This window comes from Somniosus microcephalus, chromosome 4, assembly GCF_052327205.1.
Source record: "Somniosus microcephalus isolate GS21.2 chromosome 4, FLI_Smic_1.0, whole genome shotgun sequence".
NCBI lineage: Eukaryota > Metazoa > Chordata > Chondrichthyes > Squaliformes > Somniosidae > Somniosus > Somniosus microcephalus.
The window spans coordinates 345634117-345657537 of NC_140990.1; the positions used below are offsets into that span (position 1 = coordinate 345634117).

The following is a 23421-nucleotide window of genomic DNA, read 5'->3' on the forward strand; positions in this document are numbered from 1 at the left end:
GTCTTTTGTAACTGCCAAAAGCCCCCCTTTTATTTCTAATGCATTTTTGTATGTCCCTTGTCATCCAAGGTTCCCTTTGCTTGTTGGTCCCACCCTTGACCTTTACAGGAACATGTTGGCGTTGTACTCTCTCTATTTCCCTTCTGAAAGTCTCCCACTGTTTTGATGCGGATTTTCCTATAAGTAGCTGCTCCCAGTCCAATTTGGCCAGATCCTGCCTTATCATATTAAAATCGGCCTTCCCCCAATTTAGAACCCTTATTTCCGGGCCGTCTTTGTCTTTTTCCATGACCACCTTAAATCTCACCGAATTATGGTCACTATCGCCAAAATGCTCTCCTACTGACACTTCCACCACTTGCCCGGCTACATTCCCCAGAATTAGGTCCAGTATCGCCCCCTCTCTTGTAGGACTTTCTACATGTTGGCTCAAAAAGCTCTCCTGGATGCACTTTAAGAATTCTGCACCCTCTAAGCCTTTCACACTCTGACTATCCCAATTTATATTGGGGAAGTTGAAATCCCCCACTATTATTACCCTATTATTTTCGCACTTTTCTGAGATTTGCCTACATATCTGTTCCTCTATCTCCCCCTGACTGTTTGGGGGCCTATAGTACACTCCCAGCAAAGTGCTTGCCCCCTTTTTGTTTTTAAGTTCTACCCATATGGCCTCATTAGAGGAACCCGCTAATATATCATCCCTCCTTACAGCAGTAATTGACTCCTTAATTAATATTGCAACACCCCCTCCCCTTTTACACCCCCCTCTGTCTCGCCTGAAGATTCTATACCCCGGAATATTGAGCTGCCAGTCCTGACCCTCCCTCAACCATGTCTCCGTGATAGCAACAATATCGTACTCCCATGTGTTCAACAACAACTTCAGTTCATCCACCTTATTTGCAAGACTCCTTGCATTAAAATAAATGCCTTCCAGCCCTGCCATATTCTCTTTTGCCTTCACATATTTGCTTTGCCTTCCCAGCTGACTTGTTTTTCCCTCTGTATTTGGCTGTAAATCACCCCCTACTATAGCTCCACTCTGTACCCCATCCCCCTGCCAAGTTAGTTTAAACCCCCCCCAGCAGTGCTAGCAAACCTCCCCGCAAGGATATTGGTTCCCCTCTGGTTCAGGTGTAAACCGTCCGACTTGTACAAGTCCCACCTTTCCCAGAAGCAGACCCAGTGATCCAGGAAACTAAAGCCCTCCCCCCTGCACCATCCCTTTAGCCACGCATTCATCTGTTCTATCTTCCTATTTCTATACTTACTAGCACGTGGCACCGGGAGTAATCCAGAGATTACAACCCTTGAGGTCCTGCTCTTTAATCCTTCACCTAGCTCCCTAAATTCTTGCTGCAGGACCTCATCCCTCTTTTTACCTATGTCGTTGGTACCAATGTGGACCACGACCACTGGCTGTTCACCCTCCCCCTCCAGAATGCCCTGCAGCCGCTCAGTGACATCCTTGACCCTGGCACCAGGGAGGCAACAAACCATCCTGGATTCACGTCTACGGCCACAGAAACGCCTATCTGTTCCCCTTACTATAGAATCCCCTCCCACTATTGCTCTCCCACTCTTTTTCCCCCCTTCCTGGGCAGCAGGAGCACCGCCAGTGCCAGGAAGTTGGCTGCTGCTGCCTTCCCCTGGTGAGTCATCCCCCTCAACAGTATCCAAAGCGGTATACTTGTTTGAAAGGGGGATGTCCGCAGGGGTTCCCTGCACTACCTGCCTGCCTTTGTTGCTCCGCCTGATGGTCACCCCCTGTGCTGCCCTACCCTGAGGCGTGAACAACTCGCTAAACGTGCTATCCACGAGCCTCTCAGCATCGCGTATGCTCCAAAATTCATCCACCCGCAGCTCGTGCGCCACAATGCGGTCTACAAGTAGCTGCAGCTGGATGCATTTCCCGCACACATGGTCGCCAGGGACACTGGCAGCGTCCCCGATTTCCCACATAGAGCAGGAGGAGCAGAACACGGGTCTGAGCTCTCCTGCCATGACTTACTCCTTTAATTAATCTAAAAATTTATTCAATACCCCAGTTACAGGTATACTCTAGGGCGCTTTATTTACCAACTGTCCTCACCACAACAGAGCCCCTAGAAATTTAACACCACAGAATTCAAGCTTGTAATGAAAAGAGAGAAATACTCACCAACCAATCACTTACCTGCTCCCTGGTGACGTCACACCCCGATTACTTTTTACCTCCCTGCAACTACCGAGCTCGCAGACTGGAGTTTGGTATACCTCTCCTGGCCTCGCTGCCGCTTTTATTACCTCGCCGCCGAGTCTCCCACAGGTCCCGCTTCTCGCTGCCTGCCGCCGCTGCTCTGAGGCCTCTCCTGGCCCCGCTGCCGCTTTTGTACCTCGCCGCCGAGTCTCCCACAGGTCCCGCCTCTCGCTGCCTGCCGCCGCTGCTCTCAGGCAGCGAGAGGCGGGACCTGTGGATTGGAGTTCCCTATCCCAGGAGGTGGATTGGAGTTCCCTATCCCGGGAGGTGGATTGGAGTTCCCTATCCCGGGAGGTGGATTGGAGTTCCCTATCCCAGGAGGTGGATTGGAGTTCCCTATCCCAGGAGGTGGATTGGTGTTCCCTATCCCAGGAGGTGGATGGGAGTTCCCTATCCCAGGAGGTGGATTGGAGTTCCCTATCCCAGGAGGTGGATTGGAGTTCCCTATCCCAGGAGGTGGATTGGAGTTCCCTGTCCCAGGAGGTGGATTGGAGTTCCCTATCCCAGGGGTTGGATTGGAGTTCCCTATCCCAGGAGGTGGATTGGAGTTCCCTATCCCGGGAGGTGGATTGGAGTTCCCTATCCCAGGAGGTGGATTGGAGTTCCCTATCCCAGGAGGTGGATTGGAGTTCCCTATCCCAGGAGGTGGATTGGAGTTCCCTATCCCAGGAGGTGGATTGGAGTTCCCTATCCCGGGAGGTGGATTGGAGTTCCCTATCCCGGGAGGTGGATTGGAGTTCCCTATCCCAGGAGGTGGATTGGAGTTCCCTATCCCAGGAGGTTGATTGGAGTTCCCTATCCCAGGAGGTGGATTGCAGTTCCCTATCCCAGGAGGTGGATTGGAGATCCCTATCCCAGGAGGTGGATTGGAGTTCCCTATCCCAGGAGGTGGATTGGAGTTCCCTATCCCAGGAGGTGGATTGGAGTTCCCTATCCCAGGAGGTGGATTGGAGTTCCCTATCCCAGGAGGTGGATTGGAGTTCCCTATCCCAGGAGGTGGATTGGAGTTCCCTATCCCAGGAGGTGGATTGGAGTTCCCTATCCCAGTGTTTGGATTGGAGTTCCTATCCTAGGAGGTGGATTGGAGTTCCCTATTCCAGGAGGTGGATTGGAGTTCCCTATCCCAGGAGGTGGATTGGAGTTCCCTATCCCAGGAGGTGGATTGGAGTTCCCTATCCCAGGGGTTGGATTGGAGTTCCCTATCCCAGGGGTTGGATTGGAGTTCCCTATCCCAGGAGGTGGATTGGAGTTCCCTATCCCGGGAGGTGGATTGGAGTTCCCTATCCCAGGAGATGGATTGGTGTTCCCTATCCCGGGAGGTGGATTGGAGTTCCCTATCCCAGGAGGTGGATTGGAGTTCCCTATCCCAGGAGGTGGATTGGTGTTCCCTATCCCAGGAGGTGGATTGGAGTTCCCTATCCCAGGAGGTGGATTGGAGTTCCCTATCCCAGGAGGTGGATTGGAGTTCCCTATCCCAGGAGGTGGATTGGAGTTCCCTATCCCAGGGGTTGGATTGGAGTTCCCTATCCCAGGAGGTGGATTGGAGTTCCCTATCCCAGGGGTTGGATTGGAGTTCCCTATCCCAGGGGTTGGATTGGTGTTCCCTATCCCAGGAGGTGGATTGGAGTTCCCTATCCCGGGAGGTGGATTGGAGTTTCCTATCCCAGGAGATGGATTGATGTTCCCTATCCCGGGAGGTGGATTGGAGTTCCCTATCCCAGGAGGTGGATTGGAGTTCCCTAACCCAGGAGGTGGATTGGAGTTTCCTATCCCAGGAGGTGGATTGGAGTTCCCTATCCCAGGAGGTGGATTGGAGTTCCCTATCCCGGGAGGTGGATTGGAGTTCCCTATCCCAGGAGGTGGATTGGAGTTCCCTATCCCAGGAGGTTGATTGGAGTTCCCTATCCCAGGAGGTGGATTGCAGTTCCCTATCCCAGGAGGTGGATTGGAGATCCCTATCCCAGGAGGTGGATTGGAGTTCCCTATCCCAGGAGGTGGATTGGAGTTCCCTATCCCAGGAGGTGGATTGGAGTTCCCTATCCCAGGAGGTGGATTGGAGTTCCCTATCCCAGGAGGTGGATTGGAGTTCCCTATCCCAGGAGGTGGATTGGAGTTCCCTATCCCAGGAGGTGGATTGGAGTTCCCTATCCCAGTGTTTGGATTGGAGTTCCTATCCTAGGAGGTGGATTGGAGTTCCCTATTCCAGGAGGTGGATTGGAGTTCCCTATCCCAGGAGGTGGATTGGAGTTCCCTATCCCAGGAGGTGGATTGGAGTTCCCTATCCCAGGGGTTGGATTGGAGTTCCCTATCCCAGGGGTTGGATTGGAGTTCCCTATCCCAGGAGGTGGATTGGAGTTCCCTATCCCGGGAGGTGGATTGGAGTTCCCTATCCCAGGAGATGGATTGGTGTTCCCTATCCCGGGAGGTGGATTGGAGTTCCCTATCCCAGGAGGTGGATTGGAGTTCCCTATCCCAGGAGGTGGATTGGTGTTCCCTATCCCAGGAGGTGGATTGGAGTTCCCTATCCCAGGAGGTGGATTGGAGTTCCCTATCCCAGGAGGTGGATTGGAGTTCCCTATCCCAGGAGGTGGATTGGAGTTCCCTATCCCAGGGGTTGGATTGGAGTTCCCTATCCCAGGAGGTGGATTGGAGTTCCCTATCCCAGGGGTTGGATTGGAGTTCCCTATCCCAGGGGTTGGATTGGTGTTCCCTATCCCAGGAGGTGGATTGGAGTTCCCTATCCCGGGAGGTGGATTGGAGTTTCCTATCCCAGGAGATGGATTGATGTTCCCTATCCCGGGAGGTGGATTGGAGTTCCCTATCCCAGGAGGTGGATTGGAGTTCCCTAACCCAGGAGGTGGATTGGAGTTTCCTATCCCAGGAGGTGGATTGGAGTTCCCTATCCCAGGAGGTGGATTGGAGTTCCCTATCCCAGGAGGTGGATTGGAGTTCCCTATCCCAGGAGGTGGATTGGAGTTCCCTATCCCAGGAGGTGGATTGGAGTTCCCTATCCCAGGAGGTGGATTGGAGTTCCCTATCCCAGGAGGTGGATTGGAGTTCCCTATCCCAGGAGGTGGATTGGAGTTCCCTATCCCAGCAGGTGGATTGGAGTTCCCTATCACAGGAGGTGGATTGGATTACCCTATCCCAGGAGGTGGATTGGAGTTCCCTATCCCAGGAGGTGGATTGGAGTTCCCTATCCCAGGAGGTGGATTGGAGTTCCCTATCCCAGGAGGTGGATTGGTGTTCCCTATCCCAGGAGGTGGATTGGAGTTCCCTATCCCAGGAGGTGGATTGGTGTTCCCTATCCCAGGAGGTGGATTGGAGTTCCCTATCCCCGGAGGTGGATTGGAGTTCCCTATCCCAGGAGGTGGATTGGAGTTCCGTATCCCAGGAGGTGGATTGGAGTTCCCTGTCCCAGGAGGTGGATTGGAGTTCCCTATCCCAGGGGTTGGATTGGAGTTCCCTATCCCAGGAGGTGGATTGGTGTTCCCTATCCCAGGAGGTGGATTGGAGTTCCCTATCCCAGGAGGTGGATTGGAGTTCCCTATCCCAGGAGGTGGATTGGAGTTCCCTATCCCAGGAGGTGGATTGGAGTTCCCTGTCCCGGGAGGTGGATTGGAGTTCCCTGTCCCGGGAGGTGGATTGGAGTTCCCTATCCCAGGGGTTGGATTGGAGTTCCCTATCCCAGGGGTTGGATTGGAGTTCCCTATCCCAGGAGGTGGATTGGAGTTCCCTATCCCAGGAGGTGGATTGGAGGGGTTGGATTGGAGTTCCCTATCCCAGGAGGTGGATTGGAGTTCCCTATCCCAGGAGGTGGATTGGAGTTCCCTATCCCAGGAGGTGGATTGGAGTTCCCTATTTCGGGAGGTGGATTGGAGTTCCCTATTCCAGGAGGTGGATTGGAGTTCCCTATCCCAGGAGGTGGATTGGAGTTCCCTATCCCAGGAGGTGGATTGGAGTTCCCTATCCCAGGAGGTGGATTGGAGTTCCCTATCCCAGGAGCTGGATTGGAGTTCCCTATCCCAGGAGGTGGATTGGAGTTCCCTATCCCAGGAGGTGGATTGGAGTTCCCTATCCCAGGAGGTGGATTGGAGTTCCCTATCCCAGGAGGTGGATTGGAGTTCCCTATCCCAGGAGGTGGATTGGTGTTCCCTATCCCAGGAGGTGGATTGGAGTTCCCTATCCCAGGAGGTGGATTGGAGTTCCCTATCCCAGGAGGTGGATTGGAGTTCCCTATCCCAGGAGGTGGATTGGAGTTCCCTGTCCCAGGATGTTGATTGGAGTTCCCTATCCCAGGGGTTGGATTGGAGTTCCCTATCCCAGGAGGTGGATTGGAGTTCCCTATCCCGGGAGGTGGATTGGAGTTCCCTATCCCAGGAGGTGGATTGGAGTTCCCTATCCCAGGAGGTGGATTGGAGTTCCCTATCCCAGGAGGTGGATTGGAGTTCCCTATCCCAGGAGGTGGATTGGAGTTCCCTATCCCGGGAGGTGGATTGGAGTTCCCTATCCCGGGAGGTGGATTGGAGTTCCCTATCCCAGGAGGTGGATTGGAGTTCCCTATCCCAGGAGGTGGATTGGAGTTCCCTATCCCAGGAGGTGGATTGCAGTTCCCTATCCCAGGAGGTGGATTGGAGTTCCCTATCCCAGGAGGTGGATTGGAGTTCCCTATCCCAGGAGGTGGATTGGAGTTCCCTATCCCAGGAGGTGGATTGGAGTTCCCTATCCCAGGAGGTGGATTGGAGTTCCCTATCCCAGGAGGTGGATTGGAGTTCCCTATCCCAGGAGGTGGATTGGAGTTCCCTATCCCAGGAGGTGGATTGGAGTTCCCTATCCCAGTGTTTGGATTGGAGTTCCTATCCCAGGAGGTGGATTGGAGTTCCCTATTCCAGGAGGTGGATTGGAGTTCCCTATCCCAGGAGGTGGATTGGAGTTCCCTATCCCAGGAGGTGGATTGGAGTTCCCTATCCCAGGGGTTGGATTGGAGTTCCCTATCCCAGGGGTTGGATTGGAGTTCCCTATCCCAGGAGGTGGATTGGAGTTCCCTATCCCGGGAGGTGGATTGGAGTTCCCTATCCCAGGAGATGGATTGGTGTTCCCTATCCCGGGAGGTGGATTGGAGTTCCCTATCCCAGGAGGTAGATTGGAGTTCCCTATCCCGGGAGGTGGATTGGAGTTCCCTATCACAGGAGGTGGATTGGAGTTCCCTATCCCAGGAGGTGGATTGGAGTTCCCTATCCCAGGAGGTGGATTGGAGTTCCCTATCCCAGGAGGTGGATTGGAGTTCCCTATCCCAGGAGGTGGATTGGAGTTCCCTATCCCAGGAGGTGGATTGGAGTTCCCTATCCCAGGAGGTGGATTGGTGTTCCCTATCCCAGGAGGTGGATTGGAGTTCCCTATCCCCGGAGGTGGATTGGAGTTTCCTATCCCAGGAGATGGATTGGTGTTCCCTATCCCGGGAGGTGGATTGGAGTTCCCTATCCCAGGAGGTAGATTGGAGTTCCCTATCCCGGGAGGTGGATTGGAGTTCCCTAACCCAGGAGGTGGATTGGAGTTCCCTATCCCAGGAGGTGGATTGGAGTTCCCTATCCCAGGAGGTGGATTGGAGTTTCCTATCCCAGGAGGTGGATTGGAGTTCCCTATCCCAGGAGGTGGATTGGAGTTCCCTATCCCAGGAGGTGGATTGGAGTTCCCTATCCCAGGAGGTGGATTGGAGTTCCCTATCCCAGGAGGTGGATTGGAGTTCCCTATCCCAGGAGGTGGATTGGAGTTCCCTATCCCAGGAGGTGGATTGGAGTTCCCTATCCCAGGAGGTGGATTGGAGTTCCCTATCCCAGGAGGTGGAATGGAGTTCCCTATCCCAGGAGGTGGATTGGAGTTCCCTATCCCAGCAGGTGGATTGGAGTTCCCTATCACAGGAGGTGGATTGGATTTCCCTTTCCCAGGAGGTGGATTGGAGTTCCCTATCCCAGGAGGTGGATTGGAGTTCCCTATCCCAGGAGGTGGATTGGAGTTCCCTATCCCAGGAGGTGGATTGGAGTTCCCTATCCCAGGAGGTGGATTGGAGTTTCCTATCCCAGGAGGTGGATTGGTGTTCCCTATCCCAGGAGGTGGATTGGAGTTCCCTATCCCCGGAGGTGGATTGGAGTTCCCTATCCCAGGAGGTGGATTGGAGTTCCCTATCCCAGGAGGTGGATTGGAGTTCACTATACCAGGAGGTGGATTGGAGTTCCCTATCCCAGGAGGTGGATTGGAGTTCCCTGTCCCAGGAGGTGGATTGGAGTTCCCTATCCCAGGGGTTGGATTGGAGTTCCCTATCCCAGGAGGTGGATTGGTGTTCCCTATCCCAGGAGGTGGATTGGAGTTCCCTATCCCAGGAGGTGGATTGGAGTTCCCTATCCCAGGAGGTGGATTGGAGTTCCCTATCCCAGGAGGTGGATTGGAGTTCCCTTTCACGGGAGGTGGATTGGAGTTCCCTATCCCAGGGGTTGGATTGGAGTTCCCTATCCCAGGAGGTGGATTGGAGTTCCCTATCCTGGGAGGTGGATTGGAGTTCCCTATCCCAGGAGGTGGATTGGAGTTCCCTATCCCAGGAGGTGGATTGGAGTTCCCTATCCCAGGAGGTGGATTGGAGTTCCCTATCCCTGGAGGTGGATTGGAGTTCCCTATCCCAGGAGGTGGATTGGAGTTCCCTATCCCAGGAGGTGGATTGGAGTTCCCTATCCCGGGAGGTGGATTGGAGTTCCCTATCCCAGGAGGTGGATTGGAGTTCCCTGTCCCAGGATGTTGATTGGAGTTCCCTATCCCAGGGGTTGGATTGGAGTTCCCTATCCCAGGAGGTGGATTGGAGTTCCCTATCCCGGGAGGTGGATTGGAGTTCCCTATCCCAGGAGGTGGATTGGAGTTCCCTATCCCAGGAGGTGGATTGGAGTTCCCTATCCCAGGAGGTGGATTGGAGTTCCCTATCCCGGGAGGTGGATTGGAGTTCCCTATCCCGGGAGGTGGATTGGAGTTCCCTATCCCGGGAGGTGGATTGGAGTTCCCTATCCCAGGAGGTGGATTGGAGTTCCCTATCCCAGGAGGTGGATTGGAGTTCCCTATCCCAGGAGGTGGATTGCAGTTCCCTATCCCAGGAGGTGGATTGGAGTTCCCTATCCCAGGAGGTGGATTGGAGTTCCCTATCCCAGGAGGTGGATTGGAGTTCCCTATCCCAGGAGGTGGATTGGAGTTCCCTATCCCAGGAGGTGGATTGGAGTTCCCTATCCCAGGAGGTGGATTGGAGTTCCCTATCCCAGGAGGTGGATTGGAGTTCCCTATCCCAGGAGGTGGATTGGAGTTCCCTATCCCAGTGTTTGGATTGGAGTTCCTATCCCAGGAGGTGGATTGGAGTTCCCTATTCCAGGAGGTGGATTGGAGTTCCCTATCCCAGGAGGTGGATTGGAGTTCCCTATCCCAGGAGGTTGATTGGAGTTCCCTATCCCAGGGGTTGGATTGGAGTTCCCTATCCCAGGGGTTGGATTGGAGTTCCCTATCCCAGGAGGTGGATTGGAGTTCCCTATCCCGGGAGGTGGATTGGAGTTCCCTATCCCAGGAGATGGATTGGTGTTCCCTATCCCGGGAGGTGGATTGGAGTTCCCTATCCCAGGAGGTAGATTGGAGTTCCCTATCCCGGGAGGTGGATTGGAGTTCCCTATCACAGGAGGTGGATTGGAGTTCCCTATCCCAGGAGGTGGATTGGAGTTCCCTATCCCAGGAGGTGGATTGGAGTTCCCTATCCCAGGAGGTGGATTGGAGTTCCCTATCCCAGGAGGTGGATTGGAGTTCCCTATCCCAGGAGGTGGATTGGAGTTCCCTATCCCAGGAGGTGGATTGGTGTTCCCTATCCCAGGAGGTGGATTGGAGTTCCCTATCCCCGGAGGTGGATTGGAGTTTCCTATCCCAGGAGATGGATTGGTGTTCCCTATCCCGGGAGGTGGATTGGAGTTCCCTATCCCAGGAGGTAGATTGGAGTTCCCTATCCCGGGAGGTGGATTGGAGTTCCCTAACCCAGGAGGTGGATTGGAGTTCCCTATCCCAGGAGGTGGATTGGAGTTCCCTATCCCAGGAGGTGGATTGGAGTTTCCTATCCCAGGAGGTGGATTGGAGTTCCCTATCCCAGGAGGTGGATTGGAGTTCCCTATCCCAGGAGGTGGATTGGAGTTCCCTATCCCAGGAGGTGGATTGGAGTTCCCTATCCCAGGAGGTGGATTGGAGTTCCCTATCCCAGGAGGTGGATTGGAGTTCCCTATCCCAGGAGGTGGATTGGAGTTCCCTATCCCAGGAGGTGGATTGGAGTTCCCTATCCCAGGAGGTGGATTGGAGTTCCCTATCCCAGGAGGTGGATTGGAGTTCCCTATCCCAGCAGGTGGATTGGAGTTCCCTATCACAGGAGGTGGATTGGATTTCCCTTTCCCAGGAGGTGGATTGGAGTTCCCTATCCCAGGAGGTGGATTGGAGTTCCCTATCCCAGGAGGTGGATTGGAGTTCCCTATCCCAGGAGGTGGATTGGAGTTCCCTATCCCAGGAGGTGGATTGGAGTTTCCTATCCCAGGAGGTGGATTGGTGTTCCCTATCCCAGGAGGTGGATTGGAGTTCCCTATCCCCGGAGGTGGATTGGAGTTCCCTATCCCAGGAGGTGGATTGGAGTTCCCTATCCCAGGAGGTGGATTGGAGTTCACTATACCAGGAGGTGGATTGGAGTTCCCTATCCCAGGAGGTGGATTGGAGTTCCCTGTCCCAGGAGGTGGATTGGAGTTCCCTATCCCAGGGGTTGGATTGGAGTTCCCTATCCCAGGAGGTGGATTGGTGTTCCCTATCCCAGGAGGTGGATTGGAGTTCCCTATCCCAGGAGGTGGATTGGAGTTCCCTATCCCAGGAGGTGGATTGGAGTTCCCTATCCCAGGAGGTGGATTGGAGTTCCCTTTCACGGGAGGTGGATTGGAGTTCCCTATCCCAGGGGTTGGATTGGAGTTCCCTATCCCAGGAGGTGGATTGGAGTTCCCTATCCCGGGAGGTGGATTGGAGTTCCCTATCCCAGGAGGTGGATTGGAGTTCCCTATCCCAGGAGGTGGATTGGAGTTCCCTATCCCAGGAGGTGGATTGGAGTTCCCTATCCCGGGAGGTGGATTGGAGTTTCCTATCCCAGGAGGTGGATTGGAGTTCCCTATCCCAGGAGGTGGATTGGAGTTCCCTATCCCGGGAGGTGGATTGGAGTTCCCTATCCCGGGAGGTGGATTGGAGTTCCCTATCCCAGGAGGTGGATTGGAGTTCCCTATCCCAGGAGGTGGATTGGAGTTCCCTATCCCGGGAGGTGGATTGGAGTTCCCTATCCCGGGAGGTGGATTGGAGTTCCCTATCCCGGGAGGTGGATTGGAGTTCCCTATCCCAGGAGGTGGATTGGAGTTCCCTATCCCAGGAGGTGGATTGGAGTTCCCTATCCCGGGAGGTGGATTGGAGTTCCCTATCCCAGGAGGTGGATTGGAGTTCCCTATCCCAGGAGGTGGATTGGACTTCCCTATCCCAGGAGGTGGATTGGAGTTTCCTATCCCAGGAGGTGGATTGGAGTTCCCTATCCCAGGAGGTGGATTGGAGTTCCCTATCCCAGGAGGTGGATTGGAGTTCCCTATCCCAGGAGGTGGATTGGAGTTCCCTATCCCAGGATGTGGATTGGAGTTCCCTATCCCAGGGGGTGGATTGGAGTTCCCTATCCCAGGAGGTGGATTGGAGTTCCCTATCCCAGGAGGCGGATTGGAGTTCCCTATCCCAGGAGGTGGATTGGAGTTCCCTATCCCAGGAGGCGGATTGGAGTTCCCTATCCCAGGATTTGGATTGGAGTTCCTATCCCAGGAGGCGGATTGGAGTTCCCTATCCCAGGAGTTGGATTGGAGTTCCCTATCCCAGGAGGTGGATTGGAGTTCCCTATCCCAGGAGGTGGATTGGAGTTCCCTATCCCAGGGGTTGGATTGGAGTTCCCTATCCCAGGAGGTGGATTGGTGTTCCCTATCCCAGGAGGTGGATTGGAGTTCCCTATCCCAGGAGGTGGATTGGAGTTCCCTATCCCAGGAGGTGGATTGGAGTTCCCTATCCCGGGAGGTGGATTGGAGTTCCCTATCCCAGGAGGTGGATTGGAGTTCCCTATCCCGGGAGGTGGATTGGAGTTCCCTATCCCGGGAGGTGGATTGGAGTTCCCTATCCCGGGAGGTGGATTGGAGTTCCCTATCCCGGGAGGTGGATTGGAGTTCCCTATCCCGGGAGGTGGATTGGAGTTCCCTATCCCGGGAGGTGGATTGGAGTTCCCTATCCCGGGAGGTGGATTGGAGTTCCCTATCCTAGGAGGTGGATTGGAGTTCCCTATCCCAGGAGGTGGATTGGAGTTCCCTATCCCAGGAGGTGGATTGGAGTTCCCTATCCCAGGAGGTGGATTGGAGTTCCCTATCCCAGGAGGTGGATTGGAGTTCCCTATCCCAGGAGGTGGATTGGAGTTCCCTATCCCAGGAGGTGGATTGGAGTTCCCTATCCCAGGAGGTGGATTGGAGTTCCCTATCCCAGGAGGTGGATTGGAGTTCCCTATCCCAGGATGTGGATTGGAGTTCCCTATCCCAGGGGGTTGAATTGGAGTTCCCTATCCCAGGAGGTGGATTGGAGTTCCCTATCCCAGGAGGCGGATTGGAATTCCCTATCCCAGGATTTGGATTGGAGTTCCTATCCCAGGAGGTGGATTGGAGTTCCCTATCCCAGGAGTTGGATTGGAGTTCCCTATCCCAGGAGGTGGATTGGAGTTCCCTATCCCAGGAGGCGGATTGGAGTTCCCTATCCCAGGGGTTGGATTGGAGTTCCCTATCCCAGGGGTGGGATTGGAGTTCCCTATCCCAGGAAGTGGATTGGAGTTCCCTATCCCAGGAGGTGGATTGGAGTTCCCTATCCCAGGAGGTGGATTGGAGTTTCCTATCCCAGGAGGTGGATTGGTGTTCCCTATCCCAGGAGGTGGATTGGAGTTCCCTATCCCCGGAGGTGGATTGGAGTTCCCTATCCCAGGAGGTGGATTGGAGTTCCCTATCCCAGGAGGTGGATTGGAGTTCACTATACCAGGAGGTGGATTGGAGTTCCCTATCCCAGGAGGTGGATTGGAGTTCCCTGTCCCAGGAGGTGGATTGGAGTTCCCTATCCCAGGGGTTGGATTGGAGTTCCCTATCCCAGGAGGTGTATTGGTGTTCCCTATCCCAGGAGGTGGATTGGAGTTCCCTATCCCAGGAGGTGGATTGGAGTTCCCTATCCCAGGAGGTGGATTGGAGTTCCCTATCCCAGGAGGTGGATTGGAGTTCCCTTTCACGGGAGGTGGATTGGAGTTCCCTATCCCAGGGTTTGGATTGGAGTTCCCTATCCCAGGAGGTGGATTGGAGTTCCCTATCCCGGGAGGTGGATTGGAGTTCCCTATCCCAGGAGGTGGATTGGAGTTCCCTATCCCAGGAGGTGGATTGGAGTTCCCTATCCCAGGAGGTGGATTGGTGTTCCCTATCCCGGGAGGTGGATTGGAGTTTCCTATCCCAGGAGGTGGATTGGAGTTCCCTATCCCAGGAGGTGGATTGGAGTTCCCTATCCCGGGAGGTGGATTGGAGTTCCCTATCCCGGGAGGTGGATTGGAGTTCCCTATCCCAGGAGGTGGATTGGAGTTCCCTATCCCAGGAGGTGGATTGGAGTTCCCTATCCCGGGAGGTGGATTGGAGTTCCCTATCCCGGGAGGTGGATTGGAGTTCCCTATCCCGGGAGGTGGATTGGAGTTCCCTATCCCAGGAGGTGGATTGGAGTTCCCTATCCCGGGAGGTGGATTGGAGTTCCCTATCCCAGGAGGTGGATTGGAGTTCCCTATCCCGGGAGTTGGATTGGAGTTCCCTATCCCAGGAGGTGGATTGGAGTTCCCTATCCCAGGAGGTGGATTGGAGTTCCCTATCCCGGGAGGTGGATTGGAGTTCCCTATCCCAGGAGGTGGATTGGAGTTCCCTATCCCAGGAGGTGGATTGGAGTTCCCTATCCCAGGAGGTGGATTGGAGTTCCCTATCCCAGGAGGTGGATTGGAGTTCCCTATCCCAGGAGGTGGATTGGAGTTCCCTATCCCAGGAGGTGGATTGGAGTTCCCTATCCCAGGAGGTGGATTGGAGTTCCCTATCCCAGGATGTGGATTGGAGTTCCCTATCCCAGGGGGTGGATTGGAGTTCCCTATCCCAGGAGGTGGATTGGTGTTCCCTATCCCAGGAGGTGGATTGGAGTTCCCTATCCCAGGAGGTGGATTGGAGTTCCCTATCCCAGGAGGCGCATTGGAGTTCCCTATCCCAGGATTTGGATTGGAGTTCCTATCCCAGGAGGCGGATTGGAGTTCCCTATCCCAGGAGTTGGATTGGAGTTCCCTATCCCAGGAGGCGGATTGGAGTTCCCTATCCCAGGAGGTGGATTGGAGTTCCCTATCCCAGGGGTTGGATTGGAGTTCCCTATCCCAGGAGGTGGATTGGTGTTCCCTATCCCAGGAGGTGGATTGGAGTTCCCTATCCCAGGAGGTGGATTGGAGTTCCCTATCCCAGGAGGTGGATTGGAGTTCCCTATCCCGGGAGGTGGATTGGAGTTCCCTATCCCAGGAGGTGGATTGGAGTTCCCTATCCCGGGAGGTGGATTGGAGTTCCCTATCCCAGGAGGTGGATTGGAGTTCCCTATCCCGGGAGGTGGATTGGAGTTCCCTATCCCGGGAGGTGGATTGGAGTTCCCTATCCCGGGAGGTGGATTGGAGTTCCCTATCCCGGGAGGTGGATTGGAGTTCCCTATCCCGGGAGGTGGATTGGAGTTCCCTATCCCAGGAGGTGGATTGGAGTTCCCTATCCCGGGAGGTGGATTGGAGTTCCCTATCCCAGGAGGTGGATTGGAGTTCTCTATCCCAGGAGGTGGATTGGAGTTCCCTATCCCAGGAGGTGGATTGGAGTTCCCTATCCCAGGAGGTGGATTGGAGTTCCCTATCCCAGGAGGTGGATTGGAGTTCCCTATCCCAGGAGGTGGATTGGAGTTCCCTATCCCAGGAGGTGGATTGGAGTTCCCTATCCCAGGATGTGGATTGGAGTTCCCTATCCCAGGGGGTGGATTGCAGTTCCCTATCCCAGGAGGTGGATTGGAGTTCCCTATCCCAGGAGGCGGATTGGAGTTCCCTATCCCAGGATTTGGATTGGAGTTCCTATCCCAGGAGGTGGATTGGAGTTCCCTATCCCAGGAGTTGGATTGGAGTTCCCTATCCCAGGAGGTGGATTGGAGTTCCCTATCCCAGGAGGCGGATTGGAGTTCCCTATCCCAGGGGTTGGATTGGAGTTCCCTATCCCAGGGGTGGGATTGGAGTTCCCTATCCCAGGAGGTGGATTGGAGTTCCCTATCCCAGGAGGTGGATTGGAGTTCCCTATCCCAGGAGGTGGATTGGAGTTCCCTATCCCAGGAGGTGGATTGGAGTTCCCTATCCCAGGAGGTGGATTGGAGTTCCCTATCCCAGGAGGTGGATTGGAGTTCCCTATCCCAGGAGGTGGATTGGAGTTCCCTATCCCAGGAGGTGGATTGGTGTTCCCTATCCCAGCAGGTGGATTGGAGTTCCCTATCCCAGGAGGTGGATTGGAGTTCCCTATCCCAGGAGGTGGATTGGAGTTCCCTATCCCAGGAGGTGGATTGGAGTTCCCTATCCCAGGAGGTGGATTGGAGTTCCCTATCCCAGGAGGTGGATTGGAGTTCCCTATCCCAGGAGGTGGATTGGAGTTCCCTATCTCAGGAGGTGGATTTCAGTTCCCTATCCCAGGAGGTGGATTGGAGTTCCCTATCCCAGGAGGTGGATTGGAGTTCCCTATCCCAGGAGGTGGATTGGAGTTCCCTATCCCAGGAGGTGGATTGGAGTTCCCTATCCCAGGAGGTGGATTGGAGTTCCCTATCCCAGGAGGTGGATTGGAGTTCCCTATCCCAGGAGGTGGATTGGAGTTCCCTATCCGAGGAGGTGGATTGGAGTTCCCTATCCCAGGAGGTGGATTGGAGTTCCCTATCCCAGGAGGTGGATTGGAGTTCCCTATCCCAGGGGTTGGATTGGAGTTCCCTATCTCAGCACTAACATCCTGCTCAGCGATTAAGACCAATCAATTTTAAATTAGAAAGCGAGGGAGTGATAGCTCAGTGATGTCGGGCGTTACAGATCTGTGATTGTGACATTGTAGAAACACACCGAAGAACTCCCTGCACCAGGAGGACAGAAGGTGAGACAGAGAGGAACTGAACACTCAGTCCTTACCGGCAATTTCTGTAAGGGCGTCGCTTCTAATTGCTCTGACTGTAGCTCAAAAGGCATCCTCTCTTCTGTCTGGTGTCTGCTGGTCCGTATATACCTGTCCCGTAAATGCCTTAAACTCATACGGATTGCGTTCTCAATTCTGGTCCACTCATTTTCGGTGCCCTCATGTCCCGCCATTTCTAAATTAGAACCCGTACCCTTTTTCTGTTTCCCCATCCCTCACCTCCCGTTCTTAGTTGCCTTCTCTTCTGTTGATTCAAGTGTAGCACACCAGAAACCTGACCGGGAAGATCAGACTGATGCTGTAATCACAGCAGCACTTAGCACCTCACTTGTGCTGGTGTGAGATTTTAACAGCGAAATAAATCTGCAGGAAAGGCACCAGTTAATTAACTCTGCCCTTTACTTTTAACCGGGTCCATACCCAGACTCCAAGAGGACCCCCCCCCGACCACCAGAGATCAGCGGGGTACATATCAGGAACACTACAAAGACCACCACCACACCAACCGAGACCGGAGAGGATCCCCATGCAAAACAACATTATCAGACCTGCACCACTCCTGTCCCACAGGGGAATAGGACCGCTACCAGCCAGACAGAGGGAGAGATGCACAGGACGTACGCAATACCTCAGACAGAAACAATCCATTAAGAGACAATAAGCAGATGTGCAGCAGCATCTACTTCCGCCTTATGGATCAAGGACTAATTAATAGAAAGAACTGTAACCAAATTGTATTAACTTTTGTAGACAACTGGGGTGATCTTTTTTTTCCCCACACTTAGACACGACAAACACGTACCACTCTTTAACCTATCATAGAAAAAGATAAAACTTAACATGAAATCCTTATATATTTCGACCTGGAATATCCAAGGTCTACGCTCTTCACTGCGAGAAGTGAAGAGTAGGACCCCAGAGTTCATAGAGGAAACTAAAGATCTAGATATTATCATTTTACAGGAAACTTGGTATAAAGGAAAAGGACACACCGGCTGTCCCCAAGGGTACACTGAGCTAGTGGTCCCCTCCAATAAATTACCAAGTGTAACCCAAGGCAGAGACTCCGGAGGCATACTGATCTGGTTTAAAACAGAACTTAAGAATTACATCAAATTTATAAAAAAGGGCGAAAACCATATGTGGCTCAAACTTGAGAGGGAGATTATCTCAAACACCCAAGATGTTTACATTTGCGCACTTTATATCCCTCCAATCGATTCCCCGTACTACAAAGAGGACACCTTCTCCAACATGGAGGGGGAAATTATCCAATACCAGGCCCAGGGGAACGTGTTGATCTGTGGGGACCTCAATTCAAGAACGGGCGAAGAACCAGACTTCACCAATAATCAGGGAAACAATTACGTATTCGGGAATAACCACTTTGACATCCCTTCCCTTCCATACAGGCATAACTGCGACAAGCAGTCAAATACCAACGGTAAACAGCTACTACAGCTCTGTCGAAACCTGGGTCTGTACATTGTCAATGGTAGGTTCATAGGAGACCTCCTAGGAAGATCGACCTACTGCTCACCTCTTGGCTGCAGCACAGTAGACTATATGATTACAGACTTGGACCCATCCTCTTTCAGAGCATTCACAGTCAAACCACAAACAACACTGTCAGATCACAGTCAAATTACTATGTTTCTCAAAAAGACAGAAACAAACAACATAGAAACACAACCCAGTAAACTGTACAACACCAAAAAATCGTACAGATGGGCCAAAAACGACACGGAAAAATACCAGAAAACAATTAGCAATGCATCAACTCAAGCTCTCTTAGACACCTTTCTGGATAACATATACACTCACAATAAAGAAGGCGTAAACCGGGCAGTTAGTAAACTAAACAATATTTTTGATAATTTGGCAACAAATGCAAACTTGAAAGCTCGCAAGAACAAACCCAAAACAAAAAACTATGAAAAATGGTTTGACCATGATTGCCATAACATGAGGAAAAAACTTAGAAAACTATCAAACCAAAAACACAGACATCCAGAAAACGAGGAATTACGCCTTACTTATTGTCAGACGCTAACACAATACAGAAACACACTCAGGACCAAAAAAGAGCAATTTATTAAGAATACACTCAGCTCCATGGAGGAATCCATTGAGTCGAATTGTTTCTGGGACAACTTGAAAACACTACACAAAAAACAACACGACGATTTGTCCATTCAAAATGGGGACACATGGGTAAACCACTTTGAAAAATTATACCAGAAAAACACACTAGGACCAGAGCAACACCAAATACGCAAAAAACTTGAAAAGCTTGAAATGGCCATAAAAGATAACCAAAACCCGCTAGACGCCATAATAACAGAAAAAGAACTTCTTGAAAAACTCAAGGACCTGCGACCAGGAAAAGCTTGCGGGACAGACGGCATACTAAACGAGATGATTAAACACGCAGACGACAAACTGAAACTGGCTATCCTAAAACTCTTCAACTTGGTTCTGAGTGTCGGTTATTTCCCTGACATCTGGAACAAAGGACTCATAACACCCATATACAAAAGTGGGGACAAAATCGACCCAAACAACTATCGAGGCATCTGTGTAAACAGTAACCTGGGGAAGGTATTCTGTAGCATCATAAACAAAAGACTTATAAACTTCCTTGAAGAGCACAATGTCTTGAGTAAAAGCCAAATTGGATTCCTGCCAAACTATAGAACATCCGATCATATCTTCACCCTACAGACCCTAATTGACAAACACGTTCACCATAACAAAAGCAAACTCTACGCATGCTTTGTAGATTTCCAGAAGGCTTTCGACTCCATCTGGCATGACGGTTTATTCCTGAAACTTATCGAAAGCGGGGTAGGAGGTAAAACATATGATGTAATTAAATCAATGTATACAAACAATAAATGTGCAGTTAAAATTGGAGACAAACAAACAAAATACTTCCCACAGGGGCGGGGGGTGACGCAGGGCTCGCCAATCTCACCGACACTCTTTAATATTTACATTAATGGATTGGCAAAACTACTTGAACAATCTACAGCACCCGGCCTCACCCTATATGAATCCAAGGTTAAATTCCTCCTCTATGCCGACGACCTGGTTCTGCTGTCACCAACTAAGGAGGGTCTACAGCAGAACCTGGACCTGCTGGAGTCGTACTGCCAGACTTGGGCCCTGACAATAAATCCCCAAAAAACCAAAGTCCTTGTGTTCCAGCAAAGATCCAAACAACATGGACCCACAATAAATTTCACAGTAGGAACAACCAAAATTGAACAAACCACTCACTACACATACTTGGGCTTAAAAATCAGTTCTACGGGAAACTTCAAACTGGCTGTGAATGAACTGAAAGAGAAAGCAAGAAGGGCTTTCTATGCCATCAAAAAATCAATCCAAATAGAAATCCCAGTTAGCATTTGGCTCAAAATTTTCAAATCAGTAATTGAACCAATTGCACTCTATGGCAGTGAGGTCTGGGGACCACTAACACAACAAGATTTTGCAAAATGGGACAAACACCCAATTGAGATCCTACATGCGGAATTCTGTAAAAGTATCCTCCGGACTCAAAAGAAAACAGTAAACAACGCATGCAGGGCGGAACTAGGCCAATACCCATTAATAATCACTATCCAAAAAAGAGCCACCAAATTTTGGAATCACCTACAAATGAGCAACCCCCAATGCTATCACTACGACACCCTGAAATGCCAAGAGCTGACCATAAAGAAGAATACCCTCAGTCAACTAGTCCTGGGACTCAATAAAGTAACTAATAACAATACTAACAATAACCAGCCCCAGGACAGTGACAGGGTAACACAAAGAATTCGACCCAACACAATCGTCGCTAAGCAAAAGGAAAAATATCTGTCATATTGGGCAGAAACAACAAAAACCCAAAGCAAACTCAATTGCTACTTGGCCCTAAACAGACAATACAACATAGCTGATTACCTGACCATGGTAAAGGATAACAAACTGAGAAGAACCTTGACAAGGTACAGACTTAGCGAACATAGCCTAGCGATCGAAAAAGGCAGACACAGGCAGACCAGGCTGCCAAGAGAAGACAGGATATGCTCTCACTGCAGTCAGGGAGTAGTTGAGACAGAGATGCACTTCCTCACAGCCTGTGGAAAATATCAGGGCATCAGAGAGAATTTCTATCAAAAATTCTCACAAATATGCCCTGAATTCAGAAATCTGACTGACAACCAAAAACTCCCATTCCTACTGGGGGAGGAGAGAAGCTGTGTAACACTGGCGGCACACTATGTTACAGCTTGCCATGAACAGAGGGACAACCAGTAAACTAAGACAAGAGTATATATAAACAAGGCGAAAATATATTTATAAACTCAGGGATATACCTGTTTATACACTGTATGAATGGAACCGCGTTTATGTGTTCAACCATAAATGTATTTTGATGCTTTGGCAACATAAGATGTACCTTATCATGCCAATAAAGCGATTTGTATTGTATTGTATTGTATTGTACTTACCTTTTCAAAATATAACAATTCAGCAAAAAGCAAAAATCTTACAACTGCATTCTGGCCAAAGCAATCCAAGGAATTGAACACTGCACTCACTGCCCCCTGCCAGAGATCGGAAAGCACGAAGTGCCACAGTCCTTTGTTCTTTTCTCTCTCTAGTGTTTCTCACTTTTCGTTCCTCTGTCTGTGTTGCCCTCTTTTTCTCTGTACGGTTATGTCTGTCTGTCAGTCACCCTTAGCCCTTTCCTCTTTCTCCCTGTTGCCCTCTTATTCTCCTTCTCTGTGTCTACCCCTTTCTCTGTCTGTCTGTGTCTCTTTCTCTCCCTCTCTCTGTCTGTGTTTGTCACACTTGCAGTGTTGCAATCTTAAATCTCAGTTGCGAAAAGGAAACACACAACATTGTTGGAGTTGGAGTTCAGGAAGGGTTGGAACACTGCAGGAAATGCACAGCATTGTTGGAATTGTAGTTCAGGAAGGGTTGGAACATTGCAGGAAATGCACAGCATTGTTGGAGTTGGAGTTCAGGAAGGGTTGGAACATTGCAGGAAATGCACAGCATTGTTGGAGTTGGAGTTCAGGAAGAGTTGGAACATTGCAGGAAATGCACAGCATTGTTGGAGTTGGAGTTCAGGAAGGGTTGGAACATTGCAGGAAATGCACAGCATTGTTGGAGTTGGGGTTCAGGAAGGGTTGGAACATTGCAGGAAATGCACAGCATTGTTGGAGTTGGAGTTCAGGAAGGGTTGGAACATTGTGGAAAATGCACAGCATTGTTGGAGTTGGAGTTCAGGAAGGGTTGGAACATTGCAGGAAATGCACAGCATTGTTGGAGTTGGAGTTCAGGAAGGGTTGGAACATTGCAGGAAATGCACAGCATTGTTGGAGTTGGAGTTCAGGAAGGGTTGGAACATTGCAGGAAATGCACAACATTGTTGGAGTTGGAGTTCAGGAAGAGTTGGAACATTGCAGGAAATGCACAGCATTGTTGGAGTTGGAGTTCAGGAAGGGTTGGAACATTGCAGGAAATGCACAGCATTGTTGGAGTTGGAGTTCAGGAAGAGTTGGAACATTGCAGGAAATGCACAGCATTGTTGGAGTTGGAGTTCAGGAAGAGTTGGAACATTGCAGGAAATGCACAGCATTGTTGGAATTGTACTTCAGGAAGAGTTGGAACATTGCAGGAAATGCACAGCATTGTTGGAGTTGGAGTTCAGGAAGGGTTGGAACATTGCAGGAAATGCACAGCATTGTTGGAGTTGGAGTTCAGGAAGAGTTGGAACATTGCAGGAAATGCACAGCATTGTTGGAGTTGTACTTCAGGAAGAGTTGGAACATTGCAGGAAATGCACAGCATTGTTGGAGTTGGAGTTCAGGAAGAGTTGGAACATTGCAGGAAATGCACAGCATTGTTGGAATTGTAGTTCAGGAAGAGTTGGAACATTGCAGGAAATGCACAGCATTGTTGGAGTTGGAGTTCAGGAAGAGTTGGAACATTGCAGGAAATGCACAGCATTGTTGGAGTTGTACTTCAGGAAGAGTTGGAACATTGCAGGAAATGCACAGCATTGTTGGAATTGTAGTTCAGGAAGAGTTGGAACATTGCAGGAAATGCACAGCATTGTTGGAGTTGTACTTCAGGAAGAGTTGGAACATTGCAGGAAATGCACAGCATTGTTGGAGTTGGAGTTCAGGAAGAGTTGGAACATTGCAGGAAATGCACAGCATTGTTGGAGTTGGAGTTCAGGAAGAGTTGGAACTTTGCAGGAAATGCACAGCATTGTTGGAGTTGTAGTTCAGGAAGGGTTGGAACATTGCAGGAAATGCACAGCATTGTTGGAGTTGGAGTTCAGGAAGGGTTGGAACATTGCAGGAAATGCACAGCATTGTTGGAATTGTAGTTCAGGAAGAGTTGGAACATTGCAGGAAATGCACAGCATTGTTGGAGTTGGAGTTCAGGAAGAGTTGGAACATTGCAGGAAATGCACAGCATTGTTGGAGTTGGAGTTCAGGAAGAGTTGGAACATTGCAGGAAATGCACAGCATTGTTGGAGTTGGAGTTCAGGAAGAGTTGGAACATTGCAGGAAATGCACAGCATTGTTGGAGTTGGAGTTCAGGAAGAGTTGGAACATTGCAGGAAATGCACAGCATTGTTGGAGTTGGAGTTCAGGAAGGGTTGGAACATTGCAGGAAATGCACAGCATTGTTGGAGTTGGAGTTCAGGAAGGATTGGAACATTGCAGGAAATGCACAGCATTGTTGGAATTGTAGTTCAGGAAGAGTTGGAACATTGCAGGAATTGCACAGCATTGTTGGAGTTGGAGTTCAGGAAGAGTTGGAACATTG

At 51.3% G+C, this 23421-nt stretch overlaps 1 pseudogene; it reads right to left on the reverse strand.

Moving 5' to 3' along the window:
- LOC147120741 (F-box only protein 4-like) overlaps positions 1 to 16782 on the reverse strand; it is a 109029-nt pseudogene extending 92247 nt beyond the window's left edge.
- Between the last annotated feature and the right edge of the window lie 6639 nt (positions 16783 to 23421).